This window comes from Sinocyclocheilus anshuiensis, unplaced genomic scaffold (genome assembly GCF_001515605.1).
Source record: "Sinocyclocheilus anshuiensis isolate Anshui unplaced genomic scaffold, SAMN03320099.WGS_v1.1 scaffold482, whole genome shotgun sequence".
NCBI lineage: Eukaryota > Metazoa > Chordata > Actinopteri > Cypriniformes > Cyprinidae > Sinocyclocheilus > Sinocyclocheilus anshuiensis.
The window spans coordinates 235,005-261,217 of NW_015547676.1; the positions used below are offsets into that span (position 1 = coordinate 235,005).

The 26,213-nt window shown below is 40.0% G+C and overlaps 1 protein-coding gene across 1 annotated transcript in view; it reads right to left on the reverse strand.

Moving 5' to 3' along the window:
* LOC107703018 (schwannomin-interacting protein 1-like) overlaps window positions 1-26,213 on the reverse strand; it is a 133,498-nt gene that overhangs the window by 106,786 nt on the left and 499 nt on the right. The window lies entirely within an intron of this gene.

Sequence of the window (26,213 nt, forward strand, 5' to 3'; positions counted from 1 at the left end):
TTATCAGTAAATCCATCTTAATCCCAATGAGTGTTGAGCTCAGCCAGGGCTGTCCTCAAGGTCAGAGGGCATCCAAATTTGGGGGTCTTAAGGTGGCATTGCTGCTATTTGCAGATGATGCCAAGGCTGTACTTATGACCTTACTTGCGGCCAAGTGTACAGTAAGGATGAGAGTTGGCACCCTTAAGTCAGAGGCCATGGTTTTCAACCAGAAAATGGATTAATGTCCTCTTTGGACCCCCACCTATTATCACAAGCTTTGTGTAGTGACCAAAAGAACAGGATCATAGGTATAAATAGCTGAAATTTGTTTTCTTCGCGGGGTGAAAACCTCTGATATTTGTGAGTCACTCAGAGTAGAGTTACTCCTCCGCGTCGCAAGACGCCAGCTGAGGTGGATTAAGCATCTGGTCAGGGTTGAGTCCTACTGTAGATGCCTTCCAGCGGAGGTGTTCCAGGCATGTCCAACTGGGAAGAGACCTCCAGTCAGTCCAAGAACAAGCTGGAGGAATTCTATCTCTTGGCCCCCCTGGGAATGCCTTGGATTCCCCAAGAGGAGCGGGAGAAAGCTGCCAGGGAAAAGGACATACTATAGGCCCTATGTAGCCTGCTGCCACCACAACCTGGCACTGGATGAGCAACAGGAGAATGGATGAATGAATAAATAAGTTAAATTAAACTTACTAACCCCCTTCCCCATTTATATTTGTGTATGACAAGGGTCTCCAACCCTGCTCCTGGGGAGCTGCACTCCTGCAGATTCCAGTTCCAAACCCAGTCAAACACACCTGAAGCAGCTTGAAACTTACAGACAGGTTAAAGCAGGTTTAGAACTTCACGCCATGTCGAGATTACCATAATTTCAGGATGACAACACATGATGTTCTACTCAGAGCTGAATTCTGAGTTTCCATAGCAATACTATCAACGCCAAAGCGTTCACATGCTCGGCATGCTCTGAGAGCTACGATTTGGACCATGTGACCACTGTATCACCTGACCACTGCCAGATTAATTTAGGCGCTACTAGGCACTATCTCTGAGTGCGAGGATGTGGACAGCTTTGAGTAGAAGGTCATATGTTGTCACCTCGGAATTATGGTAATTACAACATTGAATGAACAATTCAAGCTTCAAAGTCTGCAGAACGGTAGCTCTCCAGGGTTGGAGACCCCTGGTGACAGCAACCTATGGTAAACTACTCACCTGTTGTTTGGCATAAACGGATATTCAACATATTTTAAAATGTCCACCTACCCGTAGAGAAATCTAGACCTAACCAAAAACAACCAGACAAAGATGTCATGCTTGATGACCCTGGATCCAGAAAATCTGACCAAGGTGATCCACAGGCCCCATTCATAGCATTCTACATAGCATTTCAGTTAAGGGTGGCCAGACATTGCAGTTATGTTGCGTAATTCTATAATAACAATCAGAAACCATAAAAAGATTTTCAGGAGTGGCTCAGTGTCTCCTCACAGCAGGAAGAGCCCTGGCTGAGCCAGGATTTGGTTTTCCTCCAGGTTCTCCTGTTTCCAAAGATGAGCAGCACAGGTAAATTGGAGGCAATAAATTGTCCACAGGTGTGAAAGTGGATGTCTGTGATAGGCTGGCGATGGACTGACTACATAAAAGTTTGGAGAAAGGATGGATGGTATTCCGGAGGGTTTTTATTCAGAATGAATACAAAATTGATTGCCATGAAATGTCATATCATTTATGTCAGGAGGAGGATATTTAGTCTAATAAAGTCTTTATTCTTATCTGTAGTTGTGCGTTCAATATGATGTCTGATAAAGAAGTGCTTGAGTTATTGACTCCTTTATTTGCTAAATGAAAGCCTACTTCGTAAATAGCTGTGTTTAAATATGTTTATACTGGATTTTAAACACTAAATTTAGTGTGGCAAAAATAGACTCAACACAACCCATACAGAAAAGCTGTGTATGTTAAATCTAGCTGCAATGACAACTTCACGCTCCTGCAGCTGCTCTCCGTCATCATAGAAAAATAACATAAGAAGAACTTAAGAACTTAAAGTCTTCTACTGTAAATGTACATCTTAAGTTAGTGTGATGATTTAGGTGCCCTAAAGAAAAGCTATAATGTGATTAAAATGCTGACTGACCAAATCAAATTACTCCATGGTCCATTTTTCCTGTTGGTATTAAGATGCGTTTGGTGATTCAATTACCAAAGTGTTTACTTTTAAATGCAGGTGAGAAGGGGGTCTAAATCGTGAAACTGAAGTCACATTGGTGCGTCTGCAGCCCCGGAGCCACCGCCAGTCCATCAAGGTGCCCTTCAAAAGGAAATGCTAAGGATCTCTGGGGAATGCTGGTTTACATGTAATTTTGCATAATTGCATAAAAGGCTTGAGAATTTGAGTCAAACACTAAGCGTATCCCTCTAAGTCAAGGTAAGCACAAACAGCACAGATATCATTGTACAGCAGGTTAGAGGAGGACATGTAGAGGTCATAAAGGTTTAAGTTCATTTGAATCTGTTTGGTGAATTCTGGTCCATTTCCCAAATGCAGCCGAAAGTATGGGTTTGGGGAAATGTGTTGGTTTCTCTTTGCTGTGATTGACAGTGGGTTCATATGAAAGAGGATCATCAATGACAGATTTTAGTGAAGGTCAGTGTGATGCCTTCATATTCATTTACTGCAATCACGCCAACATTAAATAAAGCATCTTCTTTTAGAGAGAGGCTGAATGAGATTCAGAGTAATAAGCGAGGACACGGGCAAAAATGAAAGTGTGCTAATTTGTGCGACACAGCCTATAAATGGGTATGAGTATCAGTGAAAACACATGAAAATCAACTCATATAAAGCGTGTGGATTCCCCGTGACCTCCCTCCAGGGAAAAAAGGCAGAGAGATGAAAAGTAATAACTGCATTTATTATCTTTCCTGCGTCGCCGTACATGTCAGATCGTTACCGGCGGCGAATTCCCTCAAGATCAATGATACTTAAAAAAGCAGGATGAGAGCGATTCAAACAAAGGAGTGTTGGATATGAAAAGATTACTCCAATAATTTATTATTGGAATAATTCTAATAATTCTAAATGACATGCTATAACGCCAGACATGAGGGCTATTATACCTTTAGCTCACTTCTTGCAGTCGACACAAGAGTTTGACAGCACGTTAAGTTCACACACTCTTGCTATGAGAGTTCAGACTCAGTTCAGTGTCATGTGATGTGCAGGATAAACACACTGCGGTTCACACACAGTTCAGAGAAAGTTGCTGCGAGACACATGACTGATCAAAGGCTTCCTGATACTCCTGCATATGAGTTATGAGTGCGCTGCAAAAGATCAGAGCGGCTGCTTTCCTCCGAGGTGCACAGGTGAAGAAAGAAACCATGTCTTGTGGCAGTCACATGGCATCAGAACTCTGAATGATAGCTTGACAAAGACTTCTCATGTTCCTTAGAGACAGACGGCTGCATCTGAAATGTCACTGACTGACACACACCTCCAACAACAGAAACAAGGATCACAGCACTATAAGAGCCACTGCGTTCCCTCATTACCCACTTCACAACACTTCAGCCTCCTGTTCGCCGTTGTGTTTGTTAAACGTCTCCTTTGGGACACTCAAATGCACTCTCAGCGTTTGTCCTTATTTTACCGCCGCAGCACACTACGCATAAATTGGGCCAATTTCTGTCCTGCCTCGGCCAGCTGTCTCCTGAAATAGCAGTATAGGGATGGAGCCAGTGTCCCCATGGTAACGGAAGAAGTCCTGAGATCCGAATCCGCGCCTCCATTACGGCTCTGCTGTTTATCTTAGATAACAGGTCCAGAGGGAGCCATCACTGGTCCAAATGGAATAGCCTTGTCTTGTCTGGAGGAACATTTGGTTTTTGGCTTTAATTGGAGGAAAGAACAACACAGGAACATCCCTCATTTCTCTAGTCCTCTGTTCTTTGTCTAATCCTCCTGCTCATGCTATGTTTTTGTGTTCGTCTTTGTTGTATACCTTCCGTTTTGTAAGATTGGAAGTCTAAATTCTGACCTACAAAAGGACATGTTAATTCATTGCTCTCATTCTTGCATTTGCTATCTACAGAATCTTCAGCCTGGATTACCCTGACTGATAATTACTGAGCATTCAGTCTGATAACCTGCGGTTCATCTCTTGACCATCAGAAACACATCAATCCTTATGTGCAAAACACATGAATGAAGGCTGGTTATTGCCAGTATCAGCGTGTCAGAAGCCAATCTGTTCTTGTTTGTGTGTCTGAGGGTAAAGGTGGAATGAGATTCACCAGTGTTGATTGACAATCCTGACACTACGAGACTGACATTTAATCAACACTTAGACAAAAGCCGCTTCGTTCACTTGAGCCAAGAAGAGCAACATTATGCGGACTTGTTCAGTGCCGTTTTATAGTATCTGTGGAAATATCTCCATGTTCAGAACTGAACACATGAATACAGACATCTGTCTCCAGGCTAATAAGTGAGTGATTAGTGAGTAAAACGCATGCATGTAATGCATGTTGAACATTTGGTTAAAAGTATTCATAATCCCAGACAATGAAATTGCATTTGCATTGTGTTATGTATTTTTATAGCTGGAATGAAATGAAAATATGCATCTATTATTGATTGTGAACATCTTGTCAATGATTCATTCATGCATAATATTTGACCTTGTCATTTTTTTTATCAGAATGTAACAATCTTCTGCTGAAACAGCTGACTTCTCTCTGGTGATGTATACAGGACGTCTATAGTCATTAATTCACTTAAACCCTTCACTTTTCTTACAATACACTGCAAACTCGCGTTCAGATCTGCCTTCATCCAATCAACATGACACAAGTCCCCGCCATACTTTGATGTCCCCTTTAAGCGGAAGATCTCGGCAGTCAGAGACCAGAGTAATCAAGTGCAAGTGCTTTGAAACCACATTAAAGACCAGTCTGAAATAAAATGAAATAAAGTCCATAAATACATATCTGTGGTTCTCGGTGTGCTCTTTTTTATTTGCTCCCTGTGTTCTTGATATCACTGATAATGACATCAACAATGAATAATAATACGCACTAACATGAAGTGCTTTTTCAAAAACATGTTCACAGTAACAACAAATGTAATGCTACAACTTACATCTGCAAAAATAATGAGAGCTTGAACAGTGTGAAATGTGTGTGCTTGTGTATGTTCTATGAGTATATGATGTGCTGTCTGTACTGTTTAGAATCTGTGCAGTAAGCAGCATGAGATGAGATGAGACAGAACCAGACCTGATCCTGCTTCAAAGTCACCCTCTCTTTTACTGCCGATCCGACAGGAGCTGACATTTTGTTTTGCTGCAATTAAGAGGCCTTTTATTGCGCTCAGCTGTTACGGGTGGGAGTTGAGCGCATTTATGCTCCATCTTCAAATGGACTGAAGAACGCCAAAGAGCAGAGTTTCCCCAGACTAAAGCGAGCAGAGGTATTACCTTGCTCTTCAACTATTAATGAGTCCATTCCTCCACTTAGAGGAAGACCAAGGCAGAAATGAGGAGAGAAAGAAAAGAGCCAAAGGAGAATAATAAACCAGAGTAGATGTGGGAGCGAGGGAGTGCTGTGGAAAAATAGTGAATGACATAAAACTGACAGATGGCTGGCAGAGATGGAGAGAGAGACTGATGGAGAAGGACAGCAGACGGCTAGTGCTCTGTCTCTCTAGAGATGAAGAGCTGACATGCTGCTGGAGCGGTGCATTATGGGATCTGTCTGTAATAGAGCCCCTGCTGTGCAAGATTCAATCCCCCTCAGAGAACCCTGATGTTTGATGGGAACACCATTCAGTGCTGCTCACGCATTACAGGACCGCACATCACACCTGATATATCATATATATGCACTGTTTGCCATGACTTTAACAAGACGCCCAGCTTTTCGAAAAAATGTTTACGCATATTTTCATATATAAAATTTGTAACAATTTAAACAATAAAGTAAAAATAAAAGTTTATCAATGTGTTCAGCTTTATGTAAAACTCGTTTACTCATGAAAGTAAAATGAATTAACAGTGTTTCAATAAAGCTATTATTACAAATGTAGTGCAGTTCATGTCTTCATTGCTATATATATATATATATATATATATATATTACAGGTTACCCTATCTAAAATTTATTAAGTAGTGTAACTATTTAAATCACTTTATTAAAGTAATGTAACTGATTACATCTGATTACGTTTTGATTACTTTTCTAAATTTCTAATGTTTTCAACTGTTAATCATTTTCAAACATGTAAACCAGGCAGGGTTAACCTTACGGTAGTATTCAACACTGATTACTATCACTTTCGCAATCCTTTATCCCTTGAATTATGATTATGATCATTTAATTTTAAAGCACAGCCACCACAAAATCAGACTTACTTTGAGATCATTCTGAGGTTAAATACAGATATAAAAATATAACAAGAAAAAGTTTAGTAGCTATGATACTGTTTTTGAAATCGAATCTTTGCACAGCTATGACAGGAAACACAGGCATCTAACAATGTCTTGGGGGGGGGGGGGGGGAAACAGGAAATAAAACCGTTATTGAATAAGCATGTGTCCTATTCTGTGTATACTGCATATTGCAGTATATTTAAACATGTAAGCACTAGTTTCCCAAATATTGAAATGTATTATTTAATATATCACATTAGATTTTTTCAGTATACATTTTTTTGTTTAGTAAGAGAACAGCAGTAACAAAAAAGGTATTTTCTATGTTAAGCTTTATTTATTTCTGAATAAATAAGCTTTCCATTGATGTATGGTTTGTTAGGATAGGACAATATTTGGCTGAGATACAACTATTTGAAAATCTGGAATCTGAGGGTGCAAAAAAATCTAAATATTGAGAAAATCATCTTTAAAGTTGTTCAAATGAAGTTCTTAGCAATGCATATTACTAAACAAAAATTAAGTTTTGATATATTTACGTTAGGAAATTTACAAAATATCTTCATGGAACATGATCTTTACTTAATATCCTAATGATTTTTGGAATAAAAGAGAAATGTATAATTTTGACCCATACAATGTATTGTTGGCTATTGCTACAAATATACCCCAGAGACTTAAGACTGCTTTTGTGCTGCAGGGTCACATATTGTCCAACAAAACCAATGAAATATCTGCCCGTCTGATTCCATTCTGACAATGAAGTCTTCCGCAGCAAGCAGAACCTCTGCTTCACTCTCTTAAATGATGTAAATTGTAGCATAAAACATATGCTATTTTAATTAAATACATAAAACGCTTCAAATCTAGAATGCAGAATATCAATACAATATTTATCTGTGATGATTTTCAAGGAAGTACTATGTAAAAAAAAATGTATACGCTGGTATAAATCATGCTTTTGAAAAGCCAGAGAAAAAGTGTCAGGTTGTCAGAGCGTATGTGCAGCCTCCACACTTCTTTTGAACGCAGACTCCAGAACGATACAGTTTGAAGAGTTGAAGCTCAGTTCATGAACTCTGACGACGCAGAGGAGGAAAAGTATCTGAGAGAATCCATTCAAACAAGCCACAGAGACATGTCAGAGACTTTCGCTTTTCACTGAGCTTACAGAGAGATTTCTAGAATAAAGACTAATGAGGATGTGTTACATTACACGTACCCTCACACACCTGATGCATTATACCTCAATCTGATGCACAGATATAACACACACATGAGCTTTACACTGCTCATTTACACTGTGGAATTCCTCACTGAGGAGGAGGAATTTTTGCCCTCTACAGGTAGGGGTGTGAATCATCACTGGTTTCATGATTCGATTCGATTACAATTATCATGTCAACGATTCGATTCGATTCGATATCACGATGCATCACATACTCAATTTTCAATATTAGGACACATGGGTACATTCATATTCATTTTATATCAAATTTAATTTTGAGCATTTTTATTAAATGATATAAGCAGGCTACTTTTTAAAATAATTACAAATTAATAATAAATCAAATTAATGGTTGAGACTTTAACCAACTAATTATAGCTTCAAAACATACAAGCAAATATAAAGTAATAAAGTGTTAAACAAAAAGTACTTTCAGTATCTGAGAGTTTTTTAAAGTCCCCATGAAATCAAAATTAAAGTTTTTTGGGTGTTAGTATCAATATGTTAGTCTTAAGGTTATCTATAAGGCAGTTTGCTCCAAAACAGTGACAAAATTCGCATTTAGAAGATATAAGCATTCAAAGCTTGCAGTTCGTCACTTCCGCCAAAACGGCTCAAGGATTTTTTTGACGTCACATCGTACTTCAGCTTCTCATCAAACTTTCTGTCCAATCAAATGCTCTCTAGAATCCGAAGCCCCGCCCCCTACACTATAAATACACGCTGAAGCCGTGGCTGAAATCGGTCACTTGTCGACAGGGTTAGTATTTTCTGTACAGTGAATGGCACGTAGTGCACTATATAGGGGATAGGGAACGATTCAAACAGTGTAAACATGCTTCCATTGAGGAAAAAAATAAGTCTGGTTTGGCGCTGTGTCACGCTAACCACCGCACCGCGCACACACTCTGCTCCGGTGCAGAGACACGATAGCACGGAGTGGATCACATGCGTGAGTCGGCGCAGACCACAAAATGTATCGGAGCTATTTGAATTCTACACAGAATGCTATATTTTATCCAATATGGATGAGATTGTGGGTGTGTTTCTAAGCATTTCAGGGGACCTTTAAGTATCTGAAAGTTTACAGACAATCATAGTTATTTGTTTTTCTTTTTTCCTCAGCATTATTGCTGTTTGATTATTACTGATGAGATCATAGACAGTGGCAGCTTTAATAGGCTGCATTCACACTAATGCACAGATCTATTTCGACATATTAGATGTTTTGTCCTGTTCTGAAAACTGTTTACATCAATTTCGTATCATAAAAATATTCGGAGATGCAAGTGCATTTAACCGCAGCCGCGATCGAGCTTCAAGACAACAAACACAAAGCGCATGTGAAAGTCTGTCAGTACGTGAGTTTCGTGCATCTAATACGTACTGCATTCCAAACGGCAGAAATGAAAGAATGCAAGTGCATTTAACCGCAGCCGCGATCGAGCTTCAAGACAACAAACACAAAGCGCATGTGAAAGTCTGTCAGTACGTGAGTTTCGTGCATCTTATACGTACTGCATTCCAAACGGCAGAAATGAAAGCATATCTACAGTAAACCACTGAAATAACAGCGAGTGGAAGCACACACTAGCTATTTTTCCATCCAAAGTTGCGAATTTAACTTATGCTCAAACTGGAATATAGCATAAAACATTTGCGAATAAAGCACCGTTTCCATCCAACAAGTCAACGAGAACAAAATCGTCACTTCCTGATAAACTTGCACTAAATATCACAAAGTAAAGTAGGAGAAGTCACTGAATATAATAATTCACTGCTTTCGGAGGTGGACGCCTGATGTTTCGGAAAGCAGTCGTGTAAGACAATTATACAGAAATACTTTGACGACAGACTTTGCTCAGGCATTTCAGAACGATCATAACAACATTTCAGATGCTGTGAACGAGATCAAGTTATCCCGTCTCATAGCGCAGTCACATGACTTTTTTGATGCGTATAGTGGAATTTATTCAGTAAATGTGTTTCCATCATAGTTTATGCACATTTTTTCTTAATGGATAAAAAGTTTATCCTACTCAATTGTGCGCATATGTTTTTTATGTGCGTTTTTAGAATTGATGTGCATCTTGGCGTGTACATCCAGCGTTTCTTTATGCGATATTCCAAAATGCGCATAAAAATAGGTGGATGGAAACATAGCTATGGTCAAGCAATGCGCACGAGTCTCACAGCGCATATCCTGTGCAATGAAGCCCGCCGCGATTGTCACTAGCGCACACATCTGCCATATGCGGGAAAAAAACCAAGCTCAGAATCTACAATTTTAAAATAGTGGGTGCATTTTTTTAACACTCGCTTTGGCGTTTTGCCTCACTCAACTCTGAGGTTCATGTGCAATCTCTTTCGGATGAACACCGCTTGTTCCTGGTACTCATTAAGACCTGGAAATCTCCGTGTTCAGCAAGGATCCAGGCTCCCAGTGCATCCCTTTTTATGGACCCGGAGAACAGAGACTGGATGCGTTGCTCCCAAATTCCCAAAGGTGGAGATTTTGCAAGGCTTCTCTCCTCCTCCCTTTCACTCATTCTAGGATGAGCTGTTGCATTTGCTCTGCCTGGTTTGAGCGTCAGGCATCTATCTATGTGGATGGGACACTCAAATGCCACAGATGAGTTATTCATCTGTTTCAGAGAAAGCATGAAGGGTCTGGCTGATTCAAAGCAGAAAATATGTCACCGGGTAGCTCAGGCTATGCATGTGGGTTGATTTGTCCCATAGGGATCAAGACTCATTCTACGAGAAGCACAGGCACGGCTTGGTCTAAAGACTTGACTGCATCTCCTCATACTTCTGTCAAGTTCTGTAGTCTGCATGTTTTGTCGTATGCTTTTCTAGATTTGTGAATCCAAATTATTAATATCACACCATCCTCTGGTGTATTAGATGCTCTTTTTAGGCTAGCAGGCACTGTTGGTTGTGTGAGATCAGGCAGTACTGTGGCGAGCTGGCAGTCTGTTTACACAGTGTCAATGGTTAAGACTGAATGAAAGGGAACTGGTTTCCTGCTGAAGTTAAGCTGCGTTGAGTCTGGTCAGTGCTTGGATGGGAGACCACCTGGGAGAGCTAAGGTTGCTGATGGGAGAGATGTTAATGAGACCGGCAGGGCTTCTTCACCCAAAGCCACTATACTGTAAAAAATCCTGTCCTTTTGGATGAGATGTTCAACTGAGGTTCTGACTCTTTCTGGTCACAAAAAAAATCCCTGGATGTTTTTTTTTTTTAAAACACTGCCTCTGTGTACTCTCTTCTAATAGCTGGTGTGAGGTGGGCTTTCTGGAGCAAATAAAGTGCTCTATAAATGTTACTAATAATAATAATGTGTCTCTGGTATTAATTGATAAACTCCTTCAAGCACAATCATCAGAAAATAAAGAGTGTTTGCACGTTGAAATATACGTTTATTATTTTCCAACCCACCCAGGGGGTCCAACAGCTATTTCTCTATTAAAAATCACACAGCTCAGACTACAGCAGTTACACAGATATGGTCACTGATGCGTAACTCTTACTGATCTTGGCTGGTTCTGTGTAATCATGCTCAGCTCAGTGCACTGCGTTCTGCTTGTCCTAACACTGTCATGTGGGAAACACGCTCACGGACACGCTACTGTAGTCACACACACACACACACACACACACACACACACTTTCTTGAATAACAAGCCGATTCCTCTCGTGTCTGTCACCCTTCAGGCAGTAATTCACACTGTGTGTATTCAGTGGATTCGTGCTTCAGCAGCAGCTGTATTAGCAGCCTCATCTTCAAACTCAAACACCATCATGAAATTCATCTGCTGGAGTAAACACCAGTCAAAGTACATGAAAAAACATCAGAAGCTACATGATCTCATTCTGAACAGCATCATCCATTCACCTGTACAACACCTTCTAACCCTAAAATCCACACATATTAACATTGTGATGAGTGGACTCAGCAGTCTGCAGTCATACTGGCTTGGGCATCACAGGTACAGCACTTCTTCAAAGTGACTTTCCAACACCTTCACTCTCTCTGTTCTTCTCTGGTGGAATGAGCTGCCAACCTCCACCCAAACTGCAGCTTTCATCACAACTTTCAAGAAGCATCTGAAGACACATCTCTACTGCAAGCACTTTACCATTACACAACCATCGATCAAGGCACACACACGATGTTTCTCTTCTTTTCTGAATATATAGCTTGTTTCCAAACCAAGGGTTCTAATAAACCAGCACTGTAAACTATGAATATTGTTGGCTATGATGAATTGCTCTGTTGTACTGCAAGTCGCTTTGGATAAAAGCATCTGCTTAATATATAATGTAAGTGTAAATGAGTAGATAAGTCTGAAATTCTGGTCAAACTTTCAGCGGGCCATATAAGAGGTGTGAGTCATTATAAGAGTAAACATAGTGAAATACATCATATAAGTGTAGGCTAAATCTTGTTACCAGAATCTTTTTGTAGTCTTTGCTTCATTTTCAACACAAGACTCCCAGTGAATAAGAGAGTTTCTCTGATCTGCTCAGTCTGATCGGCTGGGTTCATTTTCTTCAGGATTTGGAAACTTCTTGAGTATTAGAGCAACACAGCATGAAGGAAAATCCACTTCATCAACTTACAGTTACAGGCCAAAGGCTCTGCATGTAAAATTCATCAGTGCACACACACACACGCACGCACACACACACACACACACACACACACACACATGCACACACACACGCACACACACACACTCACATGCACTCACACACACACACACACACACACACACTCACTTATTTGTTTTTCTAATACAGTGGGGTCCTTTCTTTGACTTCTATGGTTTATAATATTGTGCTAATGATGTTTTCTGTACTCTGACTCTAAACCTAATCCTCACATAAACCTTTTTAGGGGTCAAAGCATCAAAGATTATTCTTTTCCTGCCCTAAATGTGTCTGGGCGCCAGAGACTGTGAGTTATAGAGATCTCAAAGTTGGTGGGATGGTTTCAAAAATTTGCATTTTAGGTCATAAATATGGAACCATAAGGGCTAGAGTCCAAATTTTTTTTCTGAAACCTTCAAGACTGTTGGTTCAATTCGCACCAAACTTTGTATCTATCATGTGGAGAATGTCATGAGAAAAATTCATCAAAATAATTTTGATACATCAAAGAAATGTGAAAATATATGAAAATTAAATGGTCAGGAATTACCCAATTTTACAAATTGACCTATATTTGCCAAACGCAATCTCCAAACTTTACGAAACTTGACACACATAGACAACAGGACATTTTGAGGATACACAGCAAGTTGTCAAATTCTGGCTATAGGGGGCATACAACTTAAAATGCTTGTAACTCTGCAGCTGGAACATCAGTCAAGTTAGTTAGTTAATTAATTAATTAATTAATTCCTATATGGTCAACTATACAAATGTTCTCTGATCATGTGTAATTTCAGCACATAACCTCCTTTTTCATTCAGCCTAACAAAAGTATGTTTCCTTTGAGGAGGCACTGTTTCCATAACAATGTATGAGGGAATATTTAACAGTATAAACAAAATAAATATTATAAAATATGAGACGAAATAGTGTCTAAGTTGTTTATTTCTCACAGCAGATATACTTTCAGACAGGAACAGTGTCTCATTGGCCTCCCTTGAGATCACTGTGTTTTCCCTGAGGTCCTATAGCCTATAGTGAAGACGGCAGTACTATAGTTTCCTATACGCAGATGAGGCAGCTTGTGTAGGGCACCAACAACAAAGGTGACACCAAAGGCTCATATATGCTGCTGCCATAACACTATAATCCTTGGAATACACTGGTTAAAACAGGTCACTGGACTTGACAACAGACAGAGCTGAACACACACACACACACACACACACACACACACACAGCTGTGTTAATAATTTAATGACAGCAGGAAGAACACGAGTAGATTTAGAAATGAACTCAATGTCCTGCTATCGCTCTATTCTCACACATTCAGGGCATCTCAATGGTCCTAAAACAGCTTCATTAGGCAAAATATAGTTTCATTTTTCATTTTGTTTCATCTTGGAGTGTAATGTGATCTCCGGTGAGACACACATCAGCGTCTCTACAGCCGTGTGCTAGCAGACGCTCAGGAGAGACAATCAGATGCTTTCAGAGCGCCGCTGAGGTCAGTCAACATGATTAATGATGATGACGTCACGGGCGTGAAAGTAATCACACACACACACACAGCGAGATCTGAGCATGATAATGGAGATCATGCTTCAGTCAGCTGCTTTCTTCATTCCTAAAACAATGCAATAATGACTGGATTGTGTTAAATAATACGATGTGAGTCGATTTGTGCATTAATTTGCATAATTTCATATTCAACTGATTGTGAACTAATTCACACCGACAGTGAGTCATGTTAGTTGAATTATTTATATTCGTTAACCGTATATGCTCGAGACTCATTGTAGACAGCATATTGACATGAATTAACACAATATTTACTTTAAAGTAAACCATTTAGACAAAACAATCAACATACATCTTTCCCAAAAAAATTACAGTACAAAAAAAATGTCATTGGGTCATTCCATGTCAAATCAACCAAATTTCAGAAACTAGAATCTAAAATCATATTGCGATATCTCTAATACTACTTGAGTTATAGGTAAGCGAACTTTGAAAAAAAAAAAAGAATATTGATGGCGCTCAGACAGGTATGTTCAATGCAGTTGTTTTGACAGAAGTAAACAAGATACATTTCTAATTTCAACATTATTCAGACATTCCTCTTTAAAAGAAAACAAGCAGCAAATTTTTGCAAAGTGACCCACATTTGTTTTTTTATCACTGAAAATGTGTGAAACTTAAAGGGGTCATCGGATGCAAAATTCACTTTTATATGTTGTTTGAACATAAATGTGTGCTGGCAGTGTGTGTATACAACCCCTCTATAATGATAAAAATCCACCCAGTGCTTTTTTTTTAAATCCCAATAAATCATGAGCACTGTCTCAGATCAAGCCGTTCACAGATTCTTGACTGTGTTACATCACACAGACCCAGGCTCCTCCCACGACTGTTGATTGACACTGATGTTTTAGCACAGACCCGCCCTGAGTGAGCTGTAGACAGTCCGCCATTGTTTGGACGCCGGAGCAGGAGTAGACAAGAATGACTCCTAAGCGATTGTGGTGTTTTGTTGTTGGGTGTAATAATGAACATAGCGGTCATCAGAAGAAGTGAGTATAAGGTTTTTTGAATGAATCTGCAAATCGCCTTTCCTAATAATGTGCTAGTTAGCAAGTTCCACGACGAATGCGGCTAAAGTTAAGAGTCTCTCATGAGTACGGCTCGTCACCCCACGGAAGAGGGGGGCGGGGTGAGCAGAGCTCATTAGCATTTAAAGGGACATGCACTGAAACAGCTCGCTGTGGACAGAGTTGTTTTTGACAGGGTAAAAAGGGTGTTGTTTTACACTACCATTGAGAAATTTTAACCAAAGTATGTTATAGACTTTCCATTAAGACCCTAAAGAATCATATCAACTTGTGGAAAATGGGCATCCGAGTCCTTTAACAATTTACTCCTGGAGCCATATTGAAATTCCAATATCTCTGGAACCCAACCAAACAGGGCATTAAAAATGAAGATGCTAAAAGGAAGGCTTGGTAAGACCCGATATCTAAAAGGGCATTAATATATCTTTAATGCTTCTTGAGTTACAGGCATGCAAACTTTGGAGAAATAAACTTGAAAAGTGCTGTTTCCCCATTTTTTAATGGTCACCACTGGCACATAATGCAACAAAGACAGCTAAAGTCAACAGATTTTACTAATAGACCTACCAATCTCTGTGTAAAAGTAACATCATGATGCTGCCATCTTTCACAAGTAATTTTTAACCCCCTGTAATTTGGCTCTGAATCTCAGGTGAAAATCCCCTCTACAAAAAAGTGGATTACTCAGTAAATATTCATCCACGACATTAATATTTTGTCTCTCATCACTAAACATGTTTATCTATCTTCAGAAAAAAACATATTAGAAAAATCACAGCACAATTTGTCTACTGTTGGATTCTATAATGGTGATGAGACAGCAGAAACCAAAACCCATTCTTTCAGTTTACTGTGTGCTGATTAAGAGCTGGTAAAACAATATCTTACCATATTTGTTAGGCTGTTAGTGTGTGGTCATGTCTTAATTGCAGTACCTTGTAAATATTTTCCTCTTGTTTTTTTTGGGTTGGCCCATGACTAGAGTCATTTGGACTTTTCTCCCTTTTGTTTGTTGTATTCTGTGCATCTGCTGGGTGGTTTCAGACTACAACTCTTCCTTCCCACCTAATGCTGTTGTGACGTATCCTGATTTAGCCAGAGGAGAACTGGTCCTCCGACTGAGCATGATTTTTTCCCTTTGTCTTCTGTTGGAGTTTGGGTTCCAAGCCATACTCACCTTTTGGTTTGCTTAGTTGGGATTTCAATGATGTCATTGATTTGACAGCACTGAAACGATTGGATGAGCTCAAAACTAGAACTGAATTGAGCTGAGTAACGACATTATTGTCTTCTGTATAGAGCTGCTTTATAACCAAATAAAATTGGTTTATGATTGACAGATTTTGCAACAGCGACACTGTTACTGAACTGAATTAAATCAACATTGAACTGACTGGAGCTGAATATCGACACTACTGTCTTCAGTAGAGCTACTTATCACAGAACTGAACTTGATTTAAAATGGAACTTTAGACAGTTGTTGAACTGAGCTAAATCAACAGTGAACTCACTGGAGCTGAATAATGACAGAATTTGGATTTGTCTTACATTTGATCAAGCTGGCATCACTGTTACTTCCCTGTTCAAAACTGTGAAGCTGTTTTTAAACAATCTCTATTGTATAAAACTCTATATAAATAAAGTTGGTATTTCATAAAGCAGGATTAATTGGCTGTTATATAAACCCTGAATTCTCAGCTGACTGACCCAAACCTCACTTATACTGTATTTATCAGATCCAAAAAACACACTCTGGAGTTAGTCCAGTCAACTCAAGTTTTGGAAACTCATAAAGACACTTTGAACAAATTTGAGTGCCAAATCTATGCAAATGGATGCTAAGAAGAAGCATGATTTGAAAGACCCTGTTTGTTTTGCTAATTCCATGGCATCTGCTCTCTCCGGACCGCCACCAGAGGGCTCCATCGCCAGAGTTTTAGCTCCTTCTCTCGTGAACTACATTTCCCATAATGCTCTGCCTGGACTCTGGTTCTGTTTCCCATTAGTCCTGGAACATTTAACCTCCCTGCCTCCTGATCTTATTTTACTGTGATCGAGTCCATGATGTCGGTTTATTATCTGCTACTCCAAAAACTCCAGACCCCACACACATCATCCTGGTATCTACAATAGTCTGCAGGCAGTTTTCTACATTTTGGAAGCACTGTCATCACCCAGCCCTTCATAAAGATGTTTGCTTACATGCCTATGTAAATCTCTTAACTATCTCCATCCCCTTTTACTCTGGGACTCATATTGTCCATTAAACTCATCAGGCCTGCTGCTATCTGGGTATTTTTCAAAGAACTTAGTTACAGCTGCTAAGCCTCTCCCAATCTCAGTATTACAAATCTCCCTCCCAGAGCAACCCCGATGTTCTCTTTCCTATTTAAGAAATTATATGTATATTTCAAATTGTGCCTTGATGATAGTGAGTTCAGATGGAAGTCTATAAACTCTGCCACTCCATAACTCTCACTACGGTAGTCTGACACTATTGGTCTTCCTGGGGACACATCTGGAAACAGCCTATGGTCATTGTGTGTTTTTGGAGGTATATAAAATCTCTTACACCTAAGGTGTATCTAGCCATGTTTTATAATGCACATATTCTGTGAGGAAACATACTTTATACAATCCCTCAATCTTTCATTTGATAATCTCCATAGATTCCTAAGTGGCCTTTCCAACTGCCTGTAGAACTCCCTCTCACACACTGTTCCCTATCTATGATGATTACTACGTTCCCCTTATCTGCTGGCTTAATTCAAATAGAATGGTCTTCCCTTAACTTCTTGAGTGTCTCCCATTGCTCCTCTGACTGATTACAGTCCTCCTTCCTCTTGGAAAATCCCTTTCCCAGGCATTAAACAGAACTTTGAGAAGTGGACCGGGGAAAGTAGTAGGGGGAAATATAGAAAGATGAGAATAAGAATAAAATGAAGAAGGTTGGGTAATTAAATTATGGGATTATTATGGGGTAATAATGAAAGAGTTGGAAGGGAGTAGTCTAGAAGCAATAGCAGTCTGGTGACTAAGGGTCAAGCCTCTGGGTTAAGAGTCTGGGGTTTGAGACCAGTGAGGGAGAATGAAGTTTGGAGTTCTGCAAAGTTGGGAGCAGTTAAAGAGTGCTAGGTTTCCCAGTTTTCCCTCTTCAATTAAGCCGATGTGCTCTCTATGCTCCTGTATAATCCCACAGAACAAAACGAGATCTACTGTACCAGGCATCACTGTTCCTTTGTCCATTTTAATGCAGAAGAGACCAACCGAATTGGCTCTCCAGGTGGTGGAATCATGAACAGTTGACGCTGTTCTCCTTGGAGCAAAGCTGATCTAAAACTGTTGAAAGATCCTTGGATTAATTACTTTTTTTATTTTGGGTCAATCTAATTAGTTACACAACGTGCTGATTAATGAATCTAAATAATTGCAAATTAATCACACATTAATTTAGGCTAAGAAATTACATCCAAAAGATAATTTATTATTGTCTTAAATGAGAAAAGCATTGAATAGACATAGACAAAAAAAAAAAGAGCTTTAGAAAAAAATCTTTTGATTCAACAGAATTTATTACACAAATTTTAAGGCTGCAATGAGGCCATAACAATATTAATTGGTGTTTGGTCAAAAACCTAAGTTACCAGTCGATAGTTTGCTTAGTAGTAGAAAAGTAGGGTAAGGAGATTGCATCAATTCAGATTGTGTTTTTCAACATCTAGAGTACTTGATCTCTTTCTCTACCAGTGCCAGAAGACATGTGGAGACTGTGGTCATTAACTGTAGGACCAAATGCCCTGATTCAGTTTCCATTCAACCACCTGCCAATTTAGTATGGCAATCACAAAATGATTCTTTCAATACAAGTATACAGCGGGTAAAATAAGTATTGAGCACATCACCATTTTTCCCAGTAAATATATTTCTAAAGGTGCTGTTGACTTTGACTTTGACTGTTGAAATTTTCACCAGATGTCAGTAACAACCAAAGTAATCAATACATACAAATAAAACAAAACAAATAAGTTCAGAAATTAAGTTATGTGTAATAAAATGGAATGACACAGGGAAAAAGTATTGAACTACTAAAATGTATTTAATACTTTGTACAAAAGGCTGTGTTGGTGATAACAGCTGTCTGGAGAAACTAGTGGCTAGCATTGCTCAGGTGTGATTTTGGCCCATTCTTCCACACAAACAGTCTTCAAATCTTGAAAGTTCTGTGGGCCTCTTCTATGAAATCTGACCTTTAGTTCTTATTTTCTATTGGATTCCAGTCAGGTGATTGGCTGTTCTAGCAGCTTTACTTTCTTTCTCTGAAACCAATCGAGAGTTCTTGGCTGTGTTTGGGATCATTGTCTTGCTGAAATGTCCAGCCTTGTTTCATCTTCATCATCCTGGTACTGTAGGTGTTGGGACTGAACCAGCTAATATTAATTTCCACTCAAATCTTGAAAGTTCTGTGGGCCTCTTCTATGAAATCTGACCTTTAGTTCTTTCTATTTATTGGATTCCAGTCAGGTGATTGGCTGTTCTAGCAGCTTTACTTTCTTTCTCTGAAACCAATCGAGAGTTCTTGGCTGTGTTTGGGATCATTGTCTTGCTGAAATGTCCAGCCTTGTTTCATCTTCATCATCCTGGTAGATGGCAGCAGATTTTTATCAAGAATGAGAACTTCGTTTCTGGACTTATTTGTTTTGATTTCTTTGTATGCATGGATTACTTGTGTTGTTAAAATTTCAAGTCAACAGCACCTTTAAAAATATATTTATTGAGAAAAATGGTGATGTGTTCAATACTTATTTTACCCGCTGTAGTTTTCTCTTAAATAATGTTGTAGATTTATAGGCAGAGTTTGTCTTATGTTTTTTATTTTTCTTCTTCATTTTTTAATGACGATGTGTTGACAGCAACAAAACATCTTTCAGGTTAATGAGTGCTAAATAAAACTGGTAAAAATATTTATTGCCATCTCTGTGTGTTGACTAAACAGATATGGACAAACCAGACATAGTTTGTTTAGTTGACTTGTGGACGTTCAGCATAATTGTGTCAATGCCATTTATATCCATAATTGCAGATGGATATGCTGATAGGCATCACATAAACCCTGAACTCTTGATTAAATCTCAGCTGATTAAAACTCATTTGATTGAAACTCAGAGTTCATGGTGAACACAAAGACATTCTTAAGAGAAGAGTCACCATGGAAACAGACGTCAAGAAGAAGCATCATACTACATCTTCCTTCTTTGGTTTAATGTGATTTACATTCTTAGTGGGCTAGCTTGGTGTAAGTGTGGGGAAAATATCTTGTTCCTAACCTTTAGGTCTGACTGGGAAATGGAGTGTAAAAGCATATATGCTGTGTATTGATATTTTAAGATCTGGGTGCAGTATTAGCGCATATTTGACTTTTATCTTTTTAAAATACTTTTCTTTGGAAGGGGGCATTTGTACTCTCAACCCAGTTGTGAAGGATTACAACCAGCCTGGAATAAAAATATTATTATTCGGTTAAGATAATCACATATTGATAATGTTCATTAATTTGAATATCACGATCCCCATCTTAAAGGGGTCATAAGATGCAATTTCATTTTTTCCTTTCTCTTTGGAGTGTTACAAGCTCTTGGTGCATAAAGAAGATCTGTAAAGTTGCAAAGACTAAAGTCTCAAATCCAAAGAGATATTCTTTATAAAAGTTAAGAGTCAGCCACACCTACCTAAAACGGCTCATTCTAACACGCCCCGTTCTTTTTAGCAGCATCATATGACCCCTTTAATAAAATTCGAGTGGTGGGGTTGTTTAAGAGTGCCCCCTACCTATTACATTTGTATCAATTGCAATTGCGATCAATTGCATTCAACTAAAGGTTCTGTAAGGTTTTTATTTATTTATTTTTATTTTTTTGCAAAGAGGGCATGTGGAGATGGTCTAATTCAGTGGCTAAAACTAATGGAAAACCTTCAACTGTGGCACCTACCCTAACTAACATCTAGGGTTAAATTAGCATGCACATTTTACAGTAGTGTGAATGAGGTTTCAAGCCTTTAAAATCTCTCTCTACATCCCGCATGGCAGATTTTCTTCCATAGAGCAGGAGATGTTCAGCGGTTTCCATACAAAAAGAGTTAATCCACCTCGTCTGTTTGTGCTCAACAGAATGAAATCATACAGGTCTGGAACAACATGAGGGTGAATAAAAACTGCATTTTCATTTTCACTTCAATTATCCCTATAAAATCCATCTATTCATTCCATAAAATCCATATCTGGGGTGACCACACCCAGACACTGAGCTGCTTTGTTTTCACCTCACACGAGGTGAGTCATTTGAGTTGAAATGATGTCATCATGTCAACTGCATCTTAAACGCTTTCCGATAATTAATGATCATGGTCTCTGATCAATCATGTACGGCGTATCTTTCCATCCTGAGGACATCCGTCTCCCCTCGTCTTCCTCTGCGGGGTTCAGGACGCGTGATGAATCAGTAATGCTTGTTTTTTTTCCCAGCGGCTCTGAACAGACAATCACGCTCACGGCTCTAATGAATAGAGCCCCAATCATAATCATATCAATCAACCTTTAATATCGGCCACGTCCCCAACCACACGCCGGTGACCAATGAGAGCGAGATCAGATCGATGCACATTACGGCGGGCCGCGGACACACACAAGGCCTCGTTCTGACGCCGTCTACAGCCGCTAAATATTTAATGTTGAGTGTCGTGAAATTAAAAGACTAGGAACCTTCATCTGTTCTCGTCTGGTGCTTTAATTAATTCCAGGACAACAGAATACAATTACACCAAATGAGAAATAGACTGAGTGAGACACAGTCATTTCCTTTGTGACATAAAGATACTAACTAGCCAACGTTTACATCCTTGACCATGTGGTAGATTCACTGTGCTCTTCCGACAGGGAGACGTTTACATGCTTAAGATTGTTTTACCTTTAACCAAAGATTAAACAATATTAAAAAACACATACAATTAACTGTATTTATAAATACATGCAGTATATTCATGGTCTGGTGATAAGTGATGATGATGATGATGATGATGATGATGGCATATGGGAAGATTACAGTTACAGCCCTGTACTGACCTCTAGTGGAATCATTACAACTTCACATCAGCCCATATTAGACTCACAACTGTATCACATGATCAAAATAGATTTAAATACTATTTTGTCCACTAATGTTAGTCAAGGTTTCTTTCTCCAAAAACACTAGTTTTTATGAGCATTTTCCATCCTCTCTCTGACCTTTCCATTAAAAGCACAATATGTAAGATTTTCGTAATAAAATATCCAAAAACCACTTGCACAGTGTGATATATTTAATGCACTTGTGTACTTACGTTATCCCAAAAGTTCCCAAGGATTTGTAAACCCAGAGAAATTACAATTTTAAATAATGGCTAGTCTCTGGTCATTGTCGCCTATCGATGACGTAATATCTGCACTATTGGCTTCTGCTTGTAGAAACTATGGCAACACACGAACACAAATGCTGCTGTACAGTTAAAATTAATCCATTATGGCTGTGACGAATGAAATGAAAATGAAATCAAAAGTGTTGACCGCAGCATAAAATTTAGATCTGCTCAATGTTGCACCATGATTCTTTTTACACGTTTTTACAGCGCTGCGCATTATAACCAAAAACACATGAGTCTGTTGAGCTTAGGAATGCAATGGCCAATCAGAGGCGTTCAGATGAGTCACAAGCTGCACATTTGCTGTGTGGTTTCAGCTTTGAACTACTCATCCATCATTAAAAGCTTCCTTGTAAAGTTACATCTACTTCTTTTGACTGGACAGACCAAGGCTGCATCCAAAATCACACACTTATATTCTATTTAGTTGGTGAAAAAACGTCTCGGTTACATATGTAACACTCGTTCCCTGAAGGAGGGAATGGAGACGTCACGTTGGTGACCAGCGAATTGGGATCTCGCGTCGAGAGACCAATCTACTTCATGCATAAACTAAACGAGCCAATGCACATTGGCATGCAATGATTGCATCCAGCAGGCACTGATCACAGCGTGAGCATAAAAAGGCAGGAGGGTTAATGCATACCAGGTTTTCGCCGAGAAGCCAAGCCGGTGACCCAGCTGCTCAGTGGTGGTACAGCAGCCGTGGTGACGGGACGTGACGTCTCCATTCCCTCCTTCAGGGAACGAGGGTTAAATACGTAACTGAGGCGTTCCCTTTCAGTTGGTCACTCCGAGTCACGTCTGTGACCGACGAATTGGGATTCCTACCAAAGCGCCATGGATGCTGCCCCATCAATGCCGTAGCGTGTAAGGTGGAGGCAGCTTCTCCACAGGCCACATAAGAATCGTCGGACAGACCAGACAAGTACCCACAGGCCTGGATGGGGAGGCACGGTTTGTCCCACCAGATGGAGGAAGTATTAGGACACAACTGCATCGCAACCGACTGCTCCCCCGGGGAAACCCCGTATACCCCCTAGCTGCACCACTGTCGAGGGTGGTGAGGGAGGAGGAGCTAGCAGGTCGATTTTCGGCAGTAAAAGGTGCCGTATCACAGATGCTGCCCCTTCCAGTGTCTTGTGCGAACCTCCTGCGGCCCTTTTTGGTGTAGGCCGGGGCTCGTAACAAGAAGGCCAGTCACTGTTGCCGTAGCACTACCAATCAGAGTATGTGAGTGGAGTGGAGCGGCAACAATTTCCCCTCCGCGCTCTGAGCATTTAATAATCACTCCGCTTCAGCTCCGCTCCGGGTTCACCATTTCCTGCTCCCGCTCCACTCCTCGCTCACTGATATCAGAAACACCGCTCCATGGCTAAAGTATTTCAGTATGTTGATATGTCACAGTTCTGTTCATAACATATATTAAAATAATAAAATAAAATAAATAAAATGACAGGAGCGTTTCAAAGTAGATTATTGGAACACTAGTGTGCAAACTTTTTTCCTACCACATGACAAGCTAATAACATGGTTGTCAGCATTAAAAGGTACGCTATTGATGCTTTTTGCAGTGCAAATTTTGTTTGTGATGAAAATAACAGTACGGATCGCTGCATTTCTTACAGATTTCTGCTCATTCGAAATCGGATGCAGATGAAGTAGCACTGTATAAGATTGCATTTGTTTGAATACATTATTGAGAGAGCAATTGCGTGTGAATAAGTGTTGTTGCAACATGTCTCGCCCTCCGATGCAGCGATCAACATCCGATCGTCGGGAGAAGCGCCAAAGGATACTGCTCGTACGCTCCTTGTAGAGGGCCCAGCACGTTCCTTTAGCAGCTCAACTGGTTGCGGAGCACAAGAGGAGCGATGGTCCCTCGAGGGTTGGTTCCCTGGAGGGTTTGCCACCATTGTAACCCTCAGACCACCTGTGCCACCGCCTGAAGTAGTCCTCGCCTGGCTGCAGCCAGGCATTTGTTTGAATACATTATTGAGAGAGCAATTGCGTGTGAATAAGTGTTGTTGCAACATGTAATGGGAGCGCAGACCACCTTGTTGGTTGATGTACGCAACGGTCGCATTGTTGTCCGACTGGAGCAGCACGTGCTTGCCTCGTAAGCACCCTTTGAGACGGTTCAAGGCAAGGCGCACCGCTAGCACCGTACTTAATGCCCAGGCACGTGAGGCAGCAATCATGACCATCACCCGGCACAATGGTGAGTTTGCCAGACGCAACGTCATCTTTAAAAAGACACACCCATGAATGCTCTTTTAGGGAAATGCTCTTTCAGGTGCTGAGACGCACAGGGGAGATGGCCGCATGCAGCACAAGAGGGGGTAGTGCAGCCTGAAGTGCGCAACCCACTCGACACAGGAACGACCACTGCTAAAGCGTCGTCCGCCAACACAAAAGCTCCCTTAGAGCGTGTTGAACGTGTCATTTTCACACGAAAGCTTGGCAGGAGCAGAACGATGATGTCACTCGGCTCCTCAGCGAAAACCTGAATATGCGCTGCATCTGCTGCCTACTTATACTCACGCTGTGATCAGCAGCAGCTGGATGCAATAGTCGCATGCCAATGTGCATTGGCTCGTTTAGTTTACACTCGAAATAGATTGGTCTCTCGAAGTGAGATCCCAATTCGTTGGTCACTCCGACGTGACTCGGAGTGACCGACTGAAAGGGAACTTATATAAACAGTAGTATGTCCAAATTCATGTTCATAAAACAGTAGATGAAAAGTACTGGGATGACCAGCTACATCCAACGAGACTCTAAACTAAAGTGTGCATCCGATGGACACTGTACTATCCCTTGAGGCCACGGGAGAGGATTTGTAAATTGCAGTGAAGTGACACAACTGATGTTGGCAGATCACATGACAATGACAACATCACGGATATTCAGATTATGTTCATACTACACACATTCATACTACAGAGAACATGCTTGTTTAATGAATCAAAAGAAACCTGCTCAGAGAGTATGAGATTTCAGACACAGCCCAAGTTTCTAATCACTCAACCGACGTCACTGGCATGTAAGTGTGTGGTCACATGTTAATGTGCTTATGATTACATGCAATACTTTTTTTTTTCCATTTCCAGCCATAACTTTTCTATAACACACTCCTGCATATGGCATGAACTGTTCTTCTAAAGCTGCAACTACATATATTGTAAAAACAGCCATAAACAAATGAACTGAACAGTGGATAAAAGCTGCAGTGAGTGAGAGAGTGTGTGTGTGTGTGTGTGTGAGAGATCTGTTGCATGCCACTGGTCCATTTTTGTACATGTATCTATCTGCATCTGTAATATTTATGTCCCTGCAAATTATTTATTTTAAGTGGATTTAAATAAATTGTTAAATGTGTGTGTGTGTGTGTGTGTGTGTGTGTGTGTAATGTGTGTACCTGTTTTTCTATTCTGGTGGGGACTTAAACCCGAATACACACAGACTCATGGGGACTCGTGTGACGGTGGGGACCTAAATTGAGGTCCCCACGGGTAAACAAGCTAATAAATCACACAGAGTGAATTTTTTTGAAAATCTAAAAATGCACAAAGTTTCCTGTAAGGGGTATGTTTATGCTACATTGTGGGGACCACACCCACAAGCATAGTAAAACCTTACATTTTTGACTTGCCTGCAGTCCCGAGGGAAAATAATTATTAAAAATAGTAAATGATATTTATCTGAAAGTGTAACAATGCACACAGGTTTTCTGTAAGGGGTAGGTTTAGGGTTAGGGTTAGGGTTGGGTTAGGATAGAAAATATCGTTTGGTCAGTATAAAAGTAATAGAAGTCTATGGAAAGTCCCCACAATT